This window comes from Ambystoma mexicanum, chromosome 6p (genome assembly GCF_040938575.1).
Source record: "Ambystoma mexicanum isolate Mex_15411 chromosome 6p, UKY_AmexF1_1, whole genome shotgun sequence".
NCBI classification, from domain to species: Eukaryota; Metazoa; Chordata; class Amphibia; order Caudata; family Ambystomatidae; genus Ambystoma; species Ambystoma mexicanum.
This window is the reverse complement of record NC_090935.1, coordinates 944,114,235-944,132,574: the sequence shown is the minus strand read 5'-3', so window position 1 is coordinate 944,132,574 and position 18,340 is coordinate 944,114,235. Positions and strand designations below refer to the sequence as shown.

The 18,340-nt window shown below is 47.8% G+C and overlaps 1 protein-coding gene across 1 annotated transcript in view; it reads right to left on the bottom strand.

Annotated features, from left to right (window-relative positions):
- Positions 1–18,340, bottom strand: part of HSD17B4 (hydroxysteroid 17-beta dehydrogenase 4) — a 1,724,715-nt gene that overhangs the window by 1,375,826 nt on the left and 330,549 nt on the right. The gene's annotated exons all lie outside the window — the stretch shown is intronic.

Here is an 18,340-nt window from a genome sequence, read left to right as displayed (position 1 = left end):
AAGAGTCTCACTCTTGGCAGGAGAAAAAAACAAACTCCAGAAATCCAGCAAAGCTGCTGGGGGACTCACTAGGTTAGGAAATTCAGCCCAAAAAGAATTCTCCCTAACGCCACTTAGCAGCAGTAGGGTTTGCAATTAGATCCTCATTAAGTACCTCATCCAATTTCAGAGATTGTTGCGTCTTAATTCTCCAATTTCTCGCTTCTTTGTGAGCTGTCTCAATCACATAAGCAGATATTGTGTGCAATAGCTGATAGCTCTTCGTTGGCATAATATACTTCCTATATAAGGAACAAACCTTCCACTTGTACATGGCATTTAGCGACGTTAGCCCCAATTCATGACGTATTGTGCACATTGATGTTGTTTTAGGTAGGTCCAGGACTGACTTCTAAAAACGTCCTTCCATCCTAGTCCAAAACATTTCTAGTAGCCATGCTCTTGTTTCCGCACCATAGAGTAGGGTGGGTGTTACTTTTTGGTTATAGAACATTATTATCGGTTTTAGTGAGAACTTTCCAAATTTATGTTGTAGTATTCGGGCTTGAGAGATTGCAGTGTTTAGTTTCCTTTTGATTTTGAGGTGATATATGCTTTATCATGCGGATCGTTACTCATCATAATCCCAAACATTTGTATTCATTTGTCACTTGCAAGGACTCTTCCTGTAGTACCCAACTATAGCGTTTCATCTTTCTGCTAGAAAAAATGATTATCTTACATTTAGATTCATTTACTTTTAGACCATTTCTACTGGCATATTTGCCTAGTTGATATAACAGTACTTGAAGTCGCGACAGTGTCTTTGCCAACAGCACTAAGTCATCAGCATAAAACACCCATGGGACCCTCACACCAACCTAGGGGATCAGATTGGACGCCCACTAGGTCAAATTGAATATCTCCTATGAATTTTTTTTGAAAAAGTGGATGCCAAAACACAGCCTTGCTTTATCCCTCTAAATGTTAAAATTGGGTCAGTAAGAGTGCCATCTTGTGACAATCTAATTTGAATACTTGTGTTTGTATGTAACTGTCTCACCCAAAAAATTATATTCATAGGGCATGCATCTCGTAGCATCTTTTCAAACAGTTTCTCTCGTGGCACAGAATCGAAAGCAGCTTCGAAATCAATAAATGCTATATATAGCGGCTATTTCTTTTGCCATTCCTGTGCTTTGATAAGCTGCAGAGCATGCAGATTTATGGCAGTTCCAAGGCCCGGTTTGAACCCCGTCTGATTCGGATCTTGTAGTTTTGTTAATTCAATCCAATTTGTAAATTCTTTCAGTATGATTCTGGCAAAAATCTTGCCTGGGATGTCTAGTAACGTGATGGGCCGATAGTTTTTTGGCTCATTTCGGTTCCTTTTTTATAAATGGGGACTACAATAGATACTCTCCATGATTTTGGAATGATTTGAAAGTCAATTGTTTGTCGAAAGATGGTGGTTAAAATTTCTGCCCATGCATAAGGATGGGCTTTGATAGTTTAGTTGGACAGTCAGTCTGGGCCAGCGGCTCTAGACGGACTTAGTCTCATGATGTAATATAACACATCTTCCATATCAAACTGAAGATTGTATTTTGTATTATATCTTTGACTGTTATTTCTACTATACATGGGGTGAACTGCATATGGAGTTAAAATATGCAGTCCATACTTCCTCTGGAATTGCATGAATCTGCATGCTCATCTGAGTTTCATTTGTCACTTTATTAAGTAATTTCCATATTAAAGCCACATTTTTAGTTTTTATCACACTCAGCATGTGTTCTCCATCTCGTTGGAATAGTGCGGCCCTTCTTGCTTTGATCCAGTTTTTATACTGACACTTTAATGAACGCAAAAGTGTTAGAAAGTTATTGGGGAGATCTGCTAAAAGTTACCGTCTTTCCGCACGATGTCTCGATTTTCTTTGGGCAAGCTCATGATCATATATATGCAAGGTCTGCTTATTGTCCTTACAGGCTATTTTTAATGGTCTTGCACATATTTGCATGGTTGAAATATAGGTATCTTTGCCGAGGTTATTATTACTATATTCGCTATTTTCCCCAGTATTTAAGATGTCATTCATTTGATTCAGTGCAGATATATCCCATTTGAGTCTGTTTCTTCCATTTGAGACTACAAAGTTTTTGGCGTTCAATCGATGTTTTTGTTTTTTTATCCTTTGCCACACCCACTTTATTGCTTGGAGATTATGGTCACTGAACACTTGTGGTTTTATTTGAAAGTGTGTGATCTGGGAAAAGAGTGTTGTATTGACAAAGATATTGGGCCTCATTACGAGTCCGGCGGTAAAACCGCCTGGGTACCGCCGGACTCGTATTACCATTCCGCCTCCGTGATTCCCGGAATTACCGGGGCATTACAACCCCGGTTTTTCAGGAATCACGGAGGCGGAATGGTGTTAATCCCCATTCCCATCGAGTCCTATGGGACTCGATGGGAATGGGGATCATGGAAACACCGGCAGCATCTCGTAATGCTGCCGGTGTTTCCTCGTCCGCCTGCAGGCGGGCGGTGTTAAACCCGCCAGGTCAAACCTGGCGGGCACATCACCTCCCGCCTGCAGGGGTCGGACTCAGGCGGTCCGGAAACAACGGGGGCGGCGGGTTTACCGCCACCGTTATTTCCGGACCGCCTTGGTCGTAATGAGGCCCATAGTCTATCAGGGCAGTTTGCTTTCCTCTTTGCCACGTGTTAGCAGGTGGGATGTCATCTGCCATTGCACCATCAACCATATGTAATAATCTCTCATCCATTATCGATAGCCACTGCTGTTCTATTACAGATATAACTTTCTGTTTCTTTGGAAGACACGTTATGTTTAGATCACCTGCTATCATAAAGTAGTTTATCGAAGTGTCTAGTGCAACCATGTCCAGTAGAGATATAAAGTCTTTTAAAAGGACTTCATCTTTGATCCCGTCATGATTCCAGTATACATTTATTAGCGTGAGAATCTGGTTTCCCAATATTATTTTCACCAATTGCAGGAACATATTCGGGGAAGCCCAAGGTTCGAGTATAAGGCTTGAAGGAACAAGTTACTTACCTGTAACTGTTGTTCTCCAGCATGGGTCTGGCATGGATTCACATGCTCATGAATATTCCCCGTCGTCAGGCTGGGAATCCTCGGTAAAGAAAAAACCAGTATCAGTTTCGTTTCTGATCTGTCTTTCGTAGTAATAACCAATCACTGGTCTCTGCGTCATACTGACCACAGCCAATGACTGCCCTCTACCTAAGCCCCGCCTCTGGCAGCCATCTTCAGATTTGGAAGCACGTGAAGTGGCAGTATGACCAAGTGAAGAGCCGCAGAGGGGTAGGCGGGAGGGTTCGCATGTGAATCCATGCCAGACCCATGCTGGAGAACAACAGTTACAGGTAAGTAACTTGTTCCTTCTCCAGCATGGGGTCTGGCATGGATTCACATGCTCATGAATAAAGAATACATAGCAGTACACACATGCACAACCACGGGAGGTGGCAAAGGCTCAACATTAAGCATCACATCAACTCAACATTAAGCATCTTACCTCCTCACCAGGCTCACCTCAGGCGAACAGGTTGCGCAGCACTGCTTGGCCGACCCTGGACTCCTCCCTGGAATCCCGGTCGACGCAGTAGAATTTCGTGAAGGTGTGCGTCAACCTCCACCTAGCAGCCCTGCATATGTCCAGCAGGGGCACACCAGATAGGAACGCCGTGGTAGCTGCGATCGCTCTGGTGGAATGGGCTCTCGGACGGCCAGGCAGCGGTCGGTTTGCCAACCGGTGACAGTACATGATACAGCCGGAGAGCCATCTGGAGATGGAAGCCTTCGAGAGAGCCTTCCCCTGATTGACAGGTCCAAAGTTCACAAAGAGTTGCGACGTCTTCCGAAAACCCTTCGTGCGGTCCACGTAGAACTTCAGCGCTCTAGCTACATCCAGCGAGTGCAAAGTCCTCTCAGCCGGCGACGAAGGCGACGGGAAGAACACAGGTAACACCAAGGGTTCGTTGAGATGGAAGTCCGACGGTACCTTGGGCATGAAGGAGGGGTGCGTCCTGAGCACTACCCTCGTGTCGTGGAAAGTCAAGTACGGGGCCTTGCAGGAAAGGGCCTGGATCTCTCCCACTCGTCGTGCGGAGGTGATGGCCACAAGAAAAGCTGTTTTCCACGATAGAAACTTCAACGGGGCCGAGTGCAGAGGCTCGAACGGAGGTCCCATGAGCTTGGTCAGCACCACGTTGAGCTCCCACGCCGGGGCCGGAGCCTTCACCGGCGGGAACGATCTGAACAGTCCCTTCATGAACTCTTTCACCAGACGATGAGACCACAAGGACGTCCGCCCCGTGGTTCTGGTGTATCGGGAGATCGCAGCAAGATGAATCTTGATGGACGCGTGTGCCAAACCAGCTTTGGCCAGCGTCAGCAGGTACGGCAGTACTTGGGGAGCCGTAATCCGTAGAGGGTTAATCTTCTGTGCGTGGCACCAGACAGAGAACCTCTTCCATTTGTGTCCGTAGCATTTAAGAGTCGAGGACGCCCTGGCCTTTGCAAGAACCTCTCTGCAATCGGCCGGTATGTCGTATCCTCCAAACTCTAGCGCTGCAGGAGCCAGGCCTGCAAGTTCAGCGACTTCGGGTCGTGGTGGAGGATGGCGCCTCCTTCCCTGGAGAGTAGATCCGCGTCCGCCGGCAGCTTGATCGGCGGGGACGCTGACAAGTCCAGAAGGTCCGGGAACCATATCTGCCTCGGCCACGCAGGTGCGACGAGGATCATCCTGCACCGTGACCTCTTGAGCTGGTTGACGAGCCGGATTAGCAGAGGCAAGGGAGGGAACGCGTAGAGGAACAGGCCCTCCCAGGGGAACGAGAAAGCATCGCCCATGCTCCTCGTCTGGGGAAACCTGCTGGCGAACCTCCGGCACTTGGCGTTCGTCGCCGTCGCGAACAGGTCGATCTGGGGTGTGCCCCACCGTCGGAAGAGGCGATCCACCAGATCCTGCCGTAGTTCCCACTCGTGGCACGAGCGCAGCTCCCTGCTGAGTGAGTCGGCGATGGTGTTTTTTATCCCTGCCAGATGAAACGGCACCAGAAAAATCCCTTGGGCGACGGCCCAACGCCACAGGTCCTGCGCCTCCTTGGACAGCGCTGGGGACCTGGTTCCGCCCTGTTTCCTGATGTAAAACATGGTGGTGGTGTTGTCGGTGAAGATCCTCACCACCTTGCCCTTGAGGGACGGAAGGAAGGACCTGAGGGCCCAAAACACTGCACGGAGCTCCAGGACGTTGATATGCAGGGACTTCTCCGTCGGGAGCCAGAGTCCCCTCGCGTGCAGATTTTCGGTGTGCGCTCCCCACCCTTCCAGGGAGGCATCCGTGGTCACAGTCTCCGTTGCACCTTGCCCAAGATGGTCCTGGTCCTCTCCTCCGACGGGGAGGCCAGAAGGGACACTGTCGAGCCTCGCTCCCAGAAACAGTGCGACTTGCGCGGGCACCAGGTGGGATTTGGCGTAGTTCACGGAGAATCCCAGGTCCGTGAGGAGTTGGACGGTCCTTGCCGTGTGGACCACGGCGAGCTCCTTCGTCTTGGCGCGGATGAGCCAGTCGTCCAGGTAGGGGTAGACGTGAATACCCTCGCGGCGCAGCTGCGCCGCCACCGGTGCGAGGCACTTGGTGAATACCCTGGGTGCCGACCGTAGTCCGAAGGGAAGGGCTTTGAACTGGTAATGACGCCCTTGGACCACGAACCTGAGGAATCTTCGGTGCCCCTTTAGGATGGGAATGTGGAAGTAGGCATCCTCCAAATCCAACGACGATAGGAAGTCTCCTTCCTCCAGTTGACCCAGGACGTGCTGGAGGGTGACCATCCGGAACTTCTGCGCCTTAATGAACTTGTTCAGCCGTCGCAGGTCCAGGATGGGGCGCCATCCTCCCGTCTTCTTCTTCACGAGGAAGTATCGCGAGTAGACTCCGGAGCCCCGAAGCCTCTTTGGGACGAGTTCGATGGCGCCCTTTCTGAGCATCGCCTTTACCTCCAGGAGAAGTTGAGGGACGTGAAGTTCTTTTCTGGCCACGGGGGGGGACGAGCGGGCACCTTCTTTGAAACTCGAGCGCGTGGCCCCGGGCCAGGGCGTCCAGCACCCAACGGTCGGTGGAGATGGACTCCCACACGCTGACGAAGCCCGCCAGCCGGCCTCCCACCGGGGTGCTTCGGTGGGGGCCCGACCCCACGGCCGGTTCAATCCTGCTTGGACGCGGCCTTGCCGCCTTGACCTCCTTGGCGACGACGGCGGGGTCCGCTAGACTTGCCTCGTCCTCTGTAGGCCTCTTGCGACGACGAGCGGGCCGCTTGACGGTAGGAAGCGAAACCGCCGCCGGAACCTTTGGAGGCGCCCTTGCCTCCGCCGCTCCGAAAGGGCGTCCGTCGTTGCTGCAGGACTCCAAGGGCCCGGGCCGTCTCAGTATCCGCCTTGATGGCCTGAAGGGAATCGTCCACTGTCTTCCCAAACAGGTTGTTCCCGTCGAAGGGCATGTCCAGGACTCTGGTCTGGACGTCCTGCCGAAAGTCCGTAGCTTTGAGCCATCCACGACGTCGAAGGCAAACGCCGTTGCCCAGCTGGCGGAACCCAGTGTCGGCGATGTCCGTCGCCACGGTGATGGCGTGGTCCGAAGCCACTTCACCTTCCTGGAGGATCTCAAGGGCCTCCGCCCTCTTGTCGTCCGGCAGAAAATCCAGCAGGGGAGCTATCTTGTACCAGAGCTCCCTGTCGTAGCGGGCCACGATAGCCAAGGCGTTGGCCGCTTTAATCGTCGTCGCTGCCGACGAGATGACTCTACGTCCCATAGCATCCAATTTCTTTCCCTCGCCGTCCGGCGGGGAAGTCGATGTGGAGGCCGCACCCCCCCCCCCCGCTTTCTTCCTGGCTGCCGCGGAGACGACGGAGTCCGGGGTAGGCTGCGCCCGGAGGCATAGGGGGGCCGTGTCCGGGACCCGGTACTTTTTCTCGTACCGGTCTCTTCTAGCTGGCGTAGTGGAAGGGTTCTTGAGGAGGGAAAGGCCCTCATCCCAAATGTCGTCCAACAGAGGCACTGCGAGGACCGTCTTCCTCTTGGCCTCGCGCCGCTGATAAAGGAAGCCTTCCTTTTTTTTCTCCTCAGGGCAGAGTTGGAAAAGCTCGGAAGCCCTGGAGATCATGGAGTGGAAAGATCCGATCTCGTCGGGCGGAGAAGCCCTGGTGGGAGGCGACGACGGAAAATCCTCGTCGTATGCCTCGTCGTCCGTACCCGTCGCTGCCGTGTCAGTCCCCGTATCATCCCCTCGGGTGGACGGGGAGGAGGGCTGGACGGGGCGCGACGGTTGAAAAGGAGGTGGAGGATGGATCCTTCTTTTCTTGGTAGGGGGAACACCAGAAGGTCCCGGTTGTGGATCCCCCGACGGGAGAGGTTCCTCCGTCGGTAACGGTAGCCTCGTCCTTATCTCGGTGCATAAGGACTGTATGGCCAACAAAATGGCCGCCGAGTTGTCTCGCGGCGCTGGCAGAGGGGAATCCGACGGGCGAGCAGGGGCCCCGTCGGTATCCTCGACGATGTCGTCGTCGTCACCTGCGTCGGGGCCCATTCCGACGGGCTGGCCTTGTTCCACGCCTAGGCCGTGGCTTAAGACCTCGATCAGCTCCTCTTCTGAGGTTGAGGCCGAATCTACGACGACGCCCTGCCCCCCCTTCTTCCCCACGGAGGGTTTCACGGGGGTCCTATCGATGGGCACAAAAGAAGACTCCCTCCGAGGAGGCAGGGAGATTCTGGGCCCTGAGGTCGCCACCACTGGTGCAGCCTCCACAGGCTGGGCCAGGGCCGCCGCGACCGTTTCGATAGAGGGCTTGGTCGGATGGATCAAGGCCTTCACCACCTTAGGTGCGCTCACCGCCTTATCCTTGAGGGAGGGGGCACTGCCACGCTCCTCCTCTGCCTTAGAGCTCGACCGGGGTCTTTCCAGGAGCTTCGCCGGGTGCTCGGCCTTCCTCTTACCCGACCCAGAGCGTTGGCTCGTGGTTGATGGTGCCGGGGAGGGTGCGCCCTGCCTGGCGCCCGTAGAGCCCGACCGTTCGGCGCTCCCGGTGCCAGCGGACTCGCGGTGCTTGGCCTTATGTTGGGCCCCCGTCACCGGGGCGCCCTCAAAGGTCTTAGAAGACCGCTCGGATTTCTTCTTCTTCTCGCCAGACGGGCTCTTACCCTCCAGCCAGTTGGCGAGACGTTGATGACGGTCCTTCATGGTCCGTTCAGACATGTTGCCGCAAAACGCACAGTCCTTCTCCACGTGCGTTTTGTCCTCATGAAGGCAGTAAAGGCAGAAAGAGTGTTCGTCCTCCTTAAAGACGTTCTGCAGCTGGCATCCAGGGCAGACCCTGAACAGCTTTCCGGGCGTCGAGCTTCCCTTCTCCTGGGGCATCTCCGAGACCGGGCCTGAGAAGCTTCTGGAGTCCTCCGAAGTGTAGCTCGACGAAATCTTCACCCTTGAGGGGCACAGACGAATCCGACACGGGTCCCCGTTGATCGGATGTAGGATCGGTGGAGCTTGAGGCTCTTTTGACCGAAGAATCGAAGTTTTTGTGAAAAAGCGCGAAAAAATAGCACTAACGCTCGAGAGCAATAGCACGAGGATCCCAACACATGAACGTGCGGTAAAAATCTGAAGATGGCTGCCAGAGGCGGTGCTTAGGTAGAGGGCAGTCATTGGCTGTGGTCAGTATGACGCAGAGACCAGTGATTGGTTATTACTACGAAAGACAGATCAGAAACGAAACTGATACTGGTTTTTTCTTTACCGAGGATTCCCAGCCTGACGACGGGGAATATTCATGAGCATGTGAATCCATGCCAGACCCCATGCTGGAGAAGATGTTTTTACTGCTACCAACAACCCTGCCATGGGTTGCCCCCTCACCGGAAGTTTTGCAGCTACCAGGGATGATGTATATTTTTCCTAAATTGGCGGTGTAGTGAGCCATGCTTCTTGTAGAACTACTATATCATAGGCATCAAGTGGGCACAAGTTCTTATCCGTCAAATGTTTGTGCCCCCTGGCATTCCAGGAAGCCAAAGTGCATGACTCTAATGTGATGGGTTGTTAATGTTCATTCAGAATTGTTCTTTGAAGAGTCATTATCTCAGAATCAAACGGTTTGTTTCCCATTTCGATTGTTTGATGAGAATCTTTGCGAAGTATTCTCAGTGGTTGAGTTTATGGTATTTATATGCTTTGTTGTATTAATTTCTTGTTCAGCCGGGATACTCAATATGAACCTTAATTTATATATTTCTGATTTTGCTTGCCAGATTACATTTCTGACCATTCCTGATCTTATCCAGATTTGAACCACGGATGCATCATATTCATGTATGAATTCTATCTGTTCAATGTCTGTTGTTTCCAAATCTTGCAAAGTCGGTATCTCAGCCAAAATGCCCATCACACATGCTCTGTTGAGTGTGTATTGTACATATGGATGTTCTCTGCATCGTAAGTTTAAACTGTAATATTTTTGGTTTAAGGTTTGCATTCTTCTATATCCCAAGTTGTTTATATTTACATTTTGTGTTTTTTCTTTCCTTTCCATATATCTGTTTTGATTTTGGTTGAGATCTTCGATCTTTCGTATCTCTTGTGTATTTGACTCTTTGATCTTTACATTTTTATCAATACCACCTACATTCATATGAGAGAAGTGAATTTGAATGGATTTGGCTATTTTGTTTCTTTGCTCCTCAAGTGTTAATTATAGCTGACGTCGGGATAAATTCTTGCTTTCTGTTGGCCTCCGTTTTATCCATCGTTTTCATGTCCATGGGTGTATTAGAGGCTCCACTTGCAAACACCAATTCTTTACTTTCCATTTGTTTTGATATTTTAACTAACTCATTTAGAGGTTCATAGTTGGAAGCTATTTCGGTAGATGTTTCCGTGTCATTTCCTTTGGCTGACTTATTATTTCCATATTTTGCATACTTTTGTGCAATTGCTTTCCTTCTTTTGGCTAAATTGTTATCAAGCACTGATATTGTTTGAAGGACCTGCGCGAGTTCTTATTTTTAGACACAGGTGGTAATTTCATATTTTTACTTTTTTTTATTTGCGGTTCTTTTACTTTCTTTGCTTTATTTATTTCAAATAATTTATAATTGGTTTTTTTGGGGGGCTTCTCAGAGATGCTCTGTCGGTTGGCTTTCCTGGGAGTCAATGTGGATTATATCATCTTGCTGGGCTTGTTCCGATTCCCCATCAACATGTTTAGTTTTCTTTTTTTTTTCTTTTTCATACACGTTTCCCTATTTCACAACTTCCACTAAGCTCATTCCTTTGTGGTATCTCATCAGCCGATTGTGTATGCTTGTTCTGTGACCTGATTTAAAAGTGTTGTTTGTGTATTCATTTTTTTCATCCAAGGTTTCATTATTTTTTTGTGCACTTAACAGCTGATTTAGGAGTATTGTTTGTGTGTTTATTTTTCTATCCATAGTTTCACAATAGAAAATAAGGCTGCATTAATAGTTTGTAGTGCTATTTCTACTTTTTGCAGCTTATTTTCTCTCTGTGCACAATGTTCTGGAGTCATTGTCATTCTTCTAGGAGTCGGTTCGCAAAGGAAATCGACAAAACAGAGGAATCTCTCGCAGTGGGAGAAAAAAGAGCTGGTGATTTCGACAGCTCATTTGTTCCTTGGTCATTAGCTTGGTTGTAATTTGATTCTTCCCTGTCTTGAATTTGCCTTTCTGATTCATCATCACACTCTGCGCTCCTCTTTTCACCTTCTGCTGTATCCGTACTAACATTTGGCTTTGCACATAAACCAGCACTCTCATTTGTGGGCTCCTTTATGGAATCTACAATTATTTCCGCCTGCATAACCTCACTTGTTAACGCAGGCTGGGGACAATCGTCAGCTTTCTCACATTGCTGGCGCAACCTCTCCCTCTGCAAAGGTGACAGCAGTAACACACCTGCTTCAACTAGCGAGTCTGTGGGTGTATCTGTGATCGTAATTACTGGCGGGCATTCATCGGGCGTCCCTGGGCTTGCCGCGATTTCAATTGCGAGGCCAGATACCGGCATCGATTTACAAGGTATTTTATTATCCTTAGCGCACAAATTTCTAATGTCAGACGTAAACGAGATGGAGCGTGTTTTTGATTTTGCGAGTTTATCGCGATTTTTAATTGGCAGTCGTGGAATCGGTTTAGGAGTATTTTGATTTTCAAACATGCTTTGCTCTATCTCCGCACTAGACGGCATGTTAGTTGTTAAAGTATACATTCTCACCATATTTCGTCCGCAATCCAATCACTCGCTTGTATGAAGACTTCCTGTAACACTTGTTACTGTGATATATAAATATTGGAATGTATTTCAAAGCAGCGTGATTTATACTCCCCCCCCCCACCCCACAATCCGCAAGACAGCGAAGACAGCACTTCTCAAACAACGCGCGCGCCCGACGGCGCGTGGCCGGTGTTTTTGTTGGTTTCTGGGTATGGGGCGGAGTCACCAGAGGTTTTTACTAAAAAAGGGACAAATATATATATTAAAATATCCGTTATAGTTTAGGGTATTACTACAGAGCATATGAAGTTCAGTTCAATTGGAAATACCCAAACAAAGTCCTTTCTGAAAGATTTGAGTACGTCGTCCACCAGGGGTTCTGAGCCAGGAGACAGCACTTCTCAAACAGCGCGCATTTGTAAACGTACCAATATGGCCTGGTAAAAAGTTCTTTGTTAAACTACATGGCTCACTGGCACAATATCTTTGGACTACTGGTGTTGTCTGAAAAGATTTGACAGATATGGTGCTTTCATATGACCAGGGAGGTTTCATGGAGCCACAATGAGGATTACTGGTTGGCAGCCCAGGGCCAGTTCACCACCTACTGGTACGGAGGCGACTCTCAACCATCCCATGTTAAGATAGAGGAGCTCGAAGTAGGGTAGGCGGATACTAGAACCTTGACTGCAGATCTCAAGTACAGGGACAACAGCCCAAATGATCCGCTGCAGGCCATGGTGGGCACCTGGCACACTAACTTTGTTAGAACTGGTACAATCCATCCATATTATAGATGGCTCCCACTATGGAAATTCCCAGGATTTGGCCCTACGTGTTGTGGGTCTTTAGCAGCCTGTTGGGAGGGACTTAGGTTTTGGGCTCTGGTGGATATATTTTCAGAGGGGTGATTTCTTACACTTTCAGCCTGGTCACGGATTGCAGGAAGCACCGCAATGCGCTTGATGCAATATTATAGAATCCGGGCAGCGGTAGCTGCTTGGTGGAAGGATTACTCTTTTGAACCTGCTGAATGCAAGGAACTTGCTCTCATTGCCAATTCCACGGACTGTCGTACATTACTTTCCACATTGTAAAAGATGGTATTAAGCAAAGGGCAGTCCCGGGTACCTAAGACTAGAACTCGGTGGGCTGGTGATTTGGGTATGTTGCTAACTGATGACCAATGGAAGAAAATGTGCCTCCACACAAAAATGTGTCATTGAATGCCAAATTTCAACTCATGCAGTTCAAATTACTGAAAAGTTATACACCCGGAAGATTGAGTGCAATATACCGTAATGACTCTTATGTATGCCCAAGGTGGTGTACCCAAAACGTAGACCATATGCACATGTTTAGGAGCTGTACCAAATTGGTGAGATTTTGGGAAGAGGTTCTTAAGATTATGTCAGAAGTCGCCTGCTGGTGTAATATTTGGGTTCTGGACAGTAACGTCAAGTAAGCGTCTTCGGTCCTTTGTAAATATGGGTTGCACGATAGCCAAACATTGTATACTCCAGGTGAAAAGATAGCTACCCACCCACGGCCAAAGGATTGCTGTGTGATATTACATGGGCCCAGAATTGTGAGGAAACATACGTTGGCTCACTAATATGTACGGCCAGACACAATAACATTTGGATGGAACCAAGAATATTTAGCCAGGTAAACTCCAAATTAGTGTACTGATCTGATTCAGAGTGCCCAATAAAAATGTATGCGTTTCTTACCTACAGTTCCATGTCTTTTGATCCAAAATGTTTAATCTAAACATTTTTCCATCGAATATTTTGTAACAAAACATTTTCTGTTTAGGATCCTTAAAAGCCCATCCCAAACATTTTGCAAACAAAATTAACCCTTTACCCCACACAAAAATGCATTTGATGAACATTTTTCGATGAAGACTGGATAATCCTTTATTCGTGACTTCTTCCGACCTCCCAAATTATACTGTGGATAGCATGTTTGCACGTCCCCCCGGTACTCTGTAATTATGTCCAGTATCGATTACAATGTCTTTGTAATGTATTATTATTTGTTGGTCATGTGGTGTTTTGCTTGCTAAGCCTAAATAAAGTTTTTTTTTTAAAAAAGAACTGTGATGTGAGAGGTCTGAGCCCGGCAGAAGGGGACCTTTGTGAATTGTACTATAAGGTCTGAGTCTGGAGGAGGGGGACCTTTGTGAACTTTACGTTGAAATTATGATTTTGGCAAGTCAAGAAAAATACTTCAACGTGGAAGGCCAGGTGGGTCTCAAACCACGGTTTGGAACTGCTTAGAGTGTTAGAAGCTGATTCATAGTGTGTCATCCTGCCTACAGGGACAGCCTTACTCTGTGAGGAGGAGAGCTGGTTCAACTACCTTTATTCTTTTGAAACACTGATTTTTCCTTTTGCATACATTTCTACTTTTACACTTTTTTGTATAAGTGATAGGGCAGGCATTAGGGTTTGTTAGCATAGGCCATTTTGATTTGACTGACACGACTAGGACTGTTCTGTTTATTATTTGATGGTCGACATTACTCCCATCTTAGTTATAGTGTAAATTAGGAGTTCCTCCGACCCCAAACTTTTCAATAAAGGTTTTTACTAATTGCATCCATTGTGTCAGTGTTATACTTGTGATACCATGCCTTCCCTACACAACACAATCATGAAAGTAAAACAGGCAGTGTCCAGAGATATACCACTTTCGCCTTTTGTGGTAATGTGGGCCGAAGGAAGACTATACTATCAAGAGGGGTGTGTAAGGAAGGCATGGTATCAAACAGACACGTGATCACAGTTCAGGGGTGTTTGACATTCAATCAGGTCTGAAAAAAGGCCCATCTAATCCTAAATCTAAAGATGGGAGCAAGCTACAACCATCAAATAATAATAACGCAGTCCTAGTCGAGTCTGTCAAAATGAAAGGGCCTATACTAATAAACCTATTGCCAATCCTTACGTCTAAATACAAATAGTGTGGGAAACAATGTTATGTAAAGGAGAAGTGTTCAAGAAATTATATATCAGGATATTCCCTTCCCCACGTTTTCAGCACGGGACATGGCGGCACACTCAAGCTTAGCACAATCTCTCGCTTCTCTAGCACGAGGATGCAGTTCAAATCTCAATATCAGGGTCTTCTGTGCCAAAGTCTCTATATCATTCAAAGTCTCTTACTTCAAAGGACCTGATGCGAAAAACAAAAATTCAACAGTTCCCTTCGCCACAGGATTCTCATGCACAATGCCTGGGGTGATTTTTGATTCACCCCGGATTCCCCTCCACCGGGCTCAGATCCACTTTAACACAAAACATTCAATTGGTCTCCCTCTTCTGGGATCGGAGCAGATTCACATACTTTTCCAAACGTTCTCCATTTCATCCGAATCGAAGACATTCCTCTGTGCGTGGGATTTTGCATGACCACTTCGATTCACATTTATTTGTTCACTTTCAAATGATCTCCCTTCGCCAGGCTTAGATCAAATCTATCTACTTTCGTCACTCCTCTGCTGGATACCTTACAGAGACCTTCGATTAAGCACCCCATGGTGCGGACCACTATGTCAAAGGTATTGTAGTTTGCTTTAAAGGTTAATCACTCATCAGCAGTTTACTTCACTAGCGTCTCTTATTACACACGTTTGAACAATGTTCGTTCCAGCGCTCGCCATACAATGTTGCGGTTTTGTATCTGTCTCCCCAACTCACCGGCTGTGTTGAACTGACGCCTCTTTGTTCTTGGAGCCTCGGTTGGAACCAGGGTGGCTGGTGACTCTCCCCCGCCTTAATTACGGATGTTGGAGTGCCCCAGGTACCTCTGACACACAATGCAGGATTATTCAGCCTGGTTTCCTAGTCTTACGCTTTCTATTCACAAGGCTTTTGGAAATTAACAGTTCCTTGAAGAAAAGGTCAAGAGACTATCCCTCCTTGCAATCTCCTTTGATTCTGCCATCTTTCTCCTTACTCAGCTGCCGTCTCTAAACTTCTGTTTCCATGGGTGCTTTTCCTCGCCCTGAGTGTGCTCTCGTGCTCTGACGTTTATCCGTGTGGGGAAGTGTAATGGAAGTCAGGTGTGTGTGAGGGTCAGTAATTGCCTGACCTCGCCGGACCATTGTTTTGGCACACGTCAGGTATACAGCTCGGTTGTTAGTCTGTTTTCCCTTATAGCGGGCTGTCAGTGAGAAAGTGTTCATGTTGCAAAAGGGTGGGGGTGAGGGGTAACGTTCCTAAATATCCTACCTGGTAGGATGGAGTTAAGGTGTTACAGGGAAGGGGATACCGCGTCTCACCATCCGATGTCCCACTCCGACTCCCTGAAGACCCCTCACCCAGGAGATCCTCCAGCACTGGTCCACCCCCAGGAACTGGATCCAAAAGCAATGGGCGTATCCTGGCCACCTGGAGGACTGATCCGCCGGGCACTAGTGGATGAGCCACCTTCTGTTTTCTCACAGGTGTGAATGTGGTTCAGTAACAACTCAAACAGCGAAGTATTATAGTCCAATATAAAGGAATGTCCAATCAAGGTTGATTAAAAATATATACTTTAGACACACCATCTACAATATTAACTAACCAGAAAATACCGCAAAAACCCACCCCTGTAGAAGAAGCACAGAATATGCACAGACAGAATAGAAGCATCAGTCTGGGTGATAAGACAAGGGGAGAAAGGCAATCGAAAGAACACAATGCTCAGTAGGATATTTCTTCCAGTTGCAATAGGGTATTAAAATGACCTCTCCATTCTGTACGGCACAAAGATGGACAGGGGTGAAGTAGATATCGGTCAAGAGTACCTTTGCAAGTGTTGTGGCACCGATCGCAGTCTCAGCTCGGTTCAAGGATGCAGCACATGAGATTGTCCAACGGCAAGCTGGCATCGAGTGGAAAGAGGCTGTACTCTTGAATGGCCTACTTGCGCTGTGCAGATCGGGCAGTCCCCAGATTCAGTCAGCAGTCGCAGTTAGACAGCGTTGAGCTGGTACCAGGATGTGCAGGAAAGTGGATCATATGCAGAGGCTTGCAGGTCACTGTTTGGGGAACACCAGGGTCGGGTTGACCGATTTGCAGGCGTGGCGATGAAGCCGTTGTTTCCGAGAGTGGCTCAAACAAGGCATGGCAGAGGTACTTCATTATTCGCGCCGCGGCAACAACACACTTTTCCTGGCGTGGTATGGCGGCAAATAGGACAGCGGTTCAGAGAACAATGGATACCAAAGGGCAGCGTTGAAGGGTCCTGCTGTATTGCTCAGCACTGAGCGTACCAGAGTCACGACTAGGAGCGGGCCGTCATCAACAGGGGCTTTGGCTGTTATAGATTCAAGGTGCTGGAAGTCCCACTTCAGGGTCTCCAGGGCCAATTTCAGTTCCTTTCTCGGGCCCCCAAACATGGGGAGGCTGGCACAGGAATTACTTTCCCAAAGAGAATCCACTCCAAGAGCCCCTGCGTGGTTCCCGACCACAAAGGCGGTTCCGCCCCGGAAAATTGAGCCCTCCGATGAAATATATAAAATCTCTGGAACTGCTCTTTCCCCTGAGCAAACCTCCTTGTTAAATACCGGGTTATCCTTTCTTCCCTCGAATCAGACAAACTGAGAGAGAAGTAGAAATTGGACAATTTCTATGTAAGGCCTGGTTAAAAGCCTTTGAGGCTGGTGGAAAACTGTGGCATCAATAGCAATGCTCAACCAAGTGCTGATGTCATGGCTTACTATGGACGACTCGTAAGAAGAGGTGTGTTCCGAATAGGATTTGAAGATAACTTAAGATAAAACTGACCAATGAAAACGTAGGCATTTTTAAAAGATGAAATGTCTTAATGGGCTTTTGTCCAATCACGTTTAGGGGGTGGATTGCAATAAAGTATCTGGGGGTGTTTTAACTGTTGCAAAACTTTATAAAAGATGTGAGCTGATGTGGTTTGCTGAGACTTGGGTTAGTTTGGTCCTGCAACACCATCTCACTGCTCCCCGAAGAATTGTACAATAAACTTGCTTTATGCACAACAGTGTACTCACTTCTTAAATGGTGGGCCTGTTTGAGTTAGGGTGAATAAAGGCCTATCCACACACTGTAAAGTGAGCCATTTCTCTGGCTCTGTTTATAAGTGAATGTATCTTTATAAACAAACATTTGCTTACTCAGTAGACAAACAACTAAACAAGTGAGCAATTCTCCCTCAGTCTGTACATACATCTATTGGAAAGGGAATGGGTATGGGGATAAAAGGCACCCTAATTCCTGGCTTCTTTCCATAAAATCAAAGAGCATTTTGGGAACATAATAAATTGACATATTTATTTTTATATTTAACACATATGTCTGTGATAGTGAAGCAAGCCGGCAACTACTTTGAGCACATAATGTACATTGGGCTTGGTTTTCATCTGCAACAATACTCATCCTAACAGTAAAATGCCCGCAAAATATGAGATATCTATTTAGACATGCTTTTCATTTTGGTGTGAGGCTTGCGCTGAGCAGCAGAAAACTACTTCTCATTTCCCTCGCTGCGTTAGTTGGCCACGGATAGAAGGTCTCTGCTGAGGATTAGTTGGGGAAAGCAGCTTGTGACTGGTCTCTTTTAGGGTTTCCCCCCACATCACAGGGACTGCAGGCCACTTCTACGCCAGTGCCCAGAAGTCGGGGTACACAACCTCATCAAATTGATCTATGGTCGCTATCTGGCCTTTGTCTTTTCCATTCAAGAAAGAACCCCCTTGAGCCCATCTCCTTCAGAAGGACGCCCACTGACTGAAAACAAAGTCATGCTAAAAACCTGTAGTACTCAGTCCCAATAGTGATGGTATATCCAAAACGAACCTCCCCTTATCATTTTAATGTCAATATTCAGGTCTTCCCACCAGTCTGTTAAAATATATTTGAAGAGTTCAGAGTATTCCTGGAGGTACCTCTACAAATCATTTGATCTCAACCCTTTTAGATTTCAAGTGGCAATGCATAGTACCACATGAACCCACATCTATCCTATACAGATTCATTCATGTCTCACCAATACATTA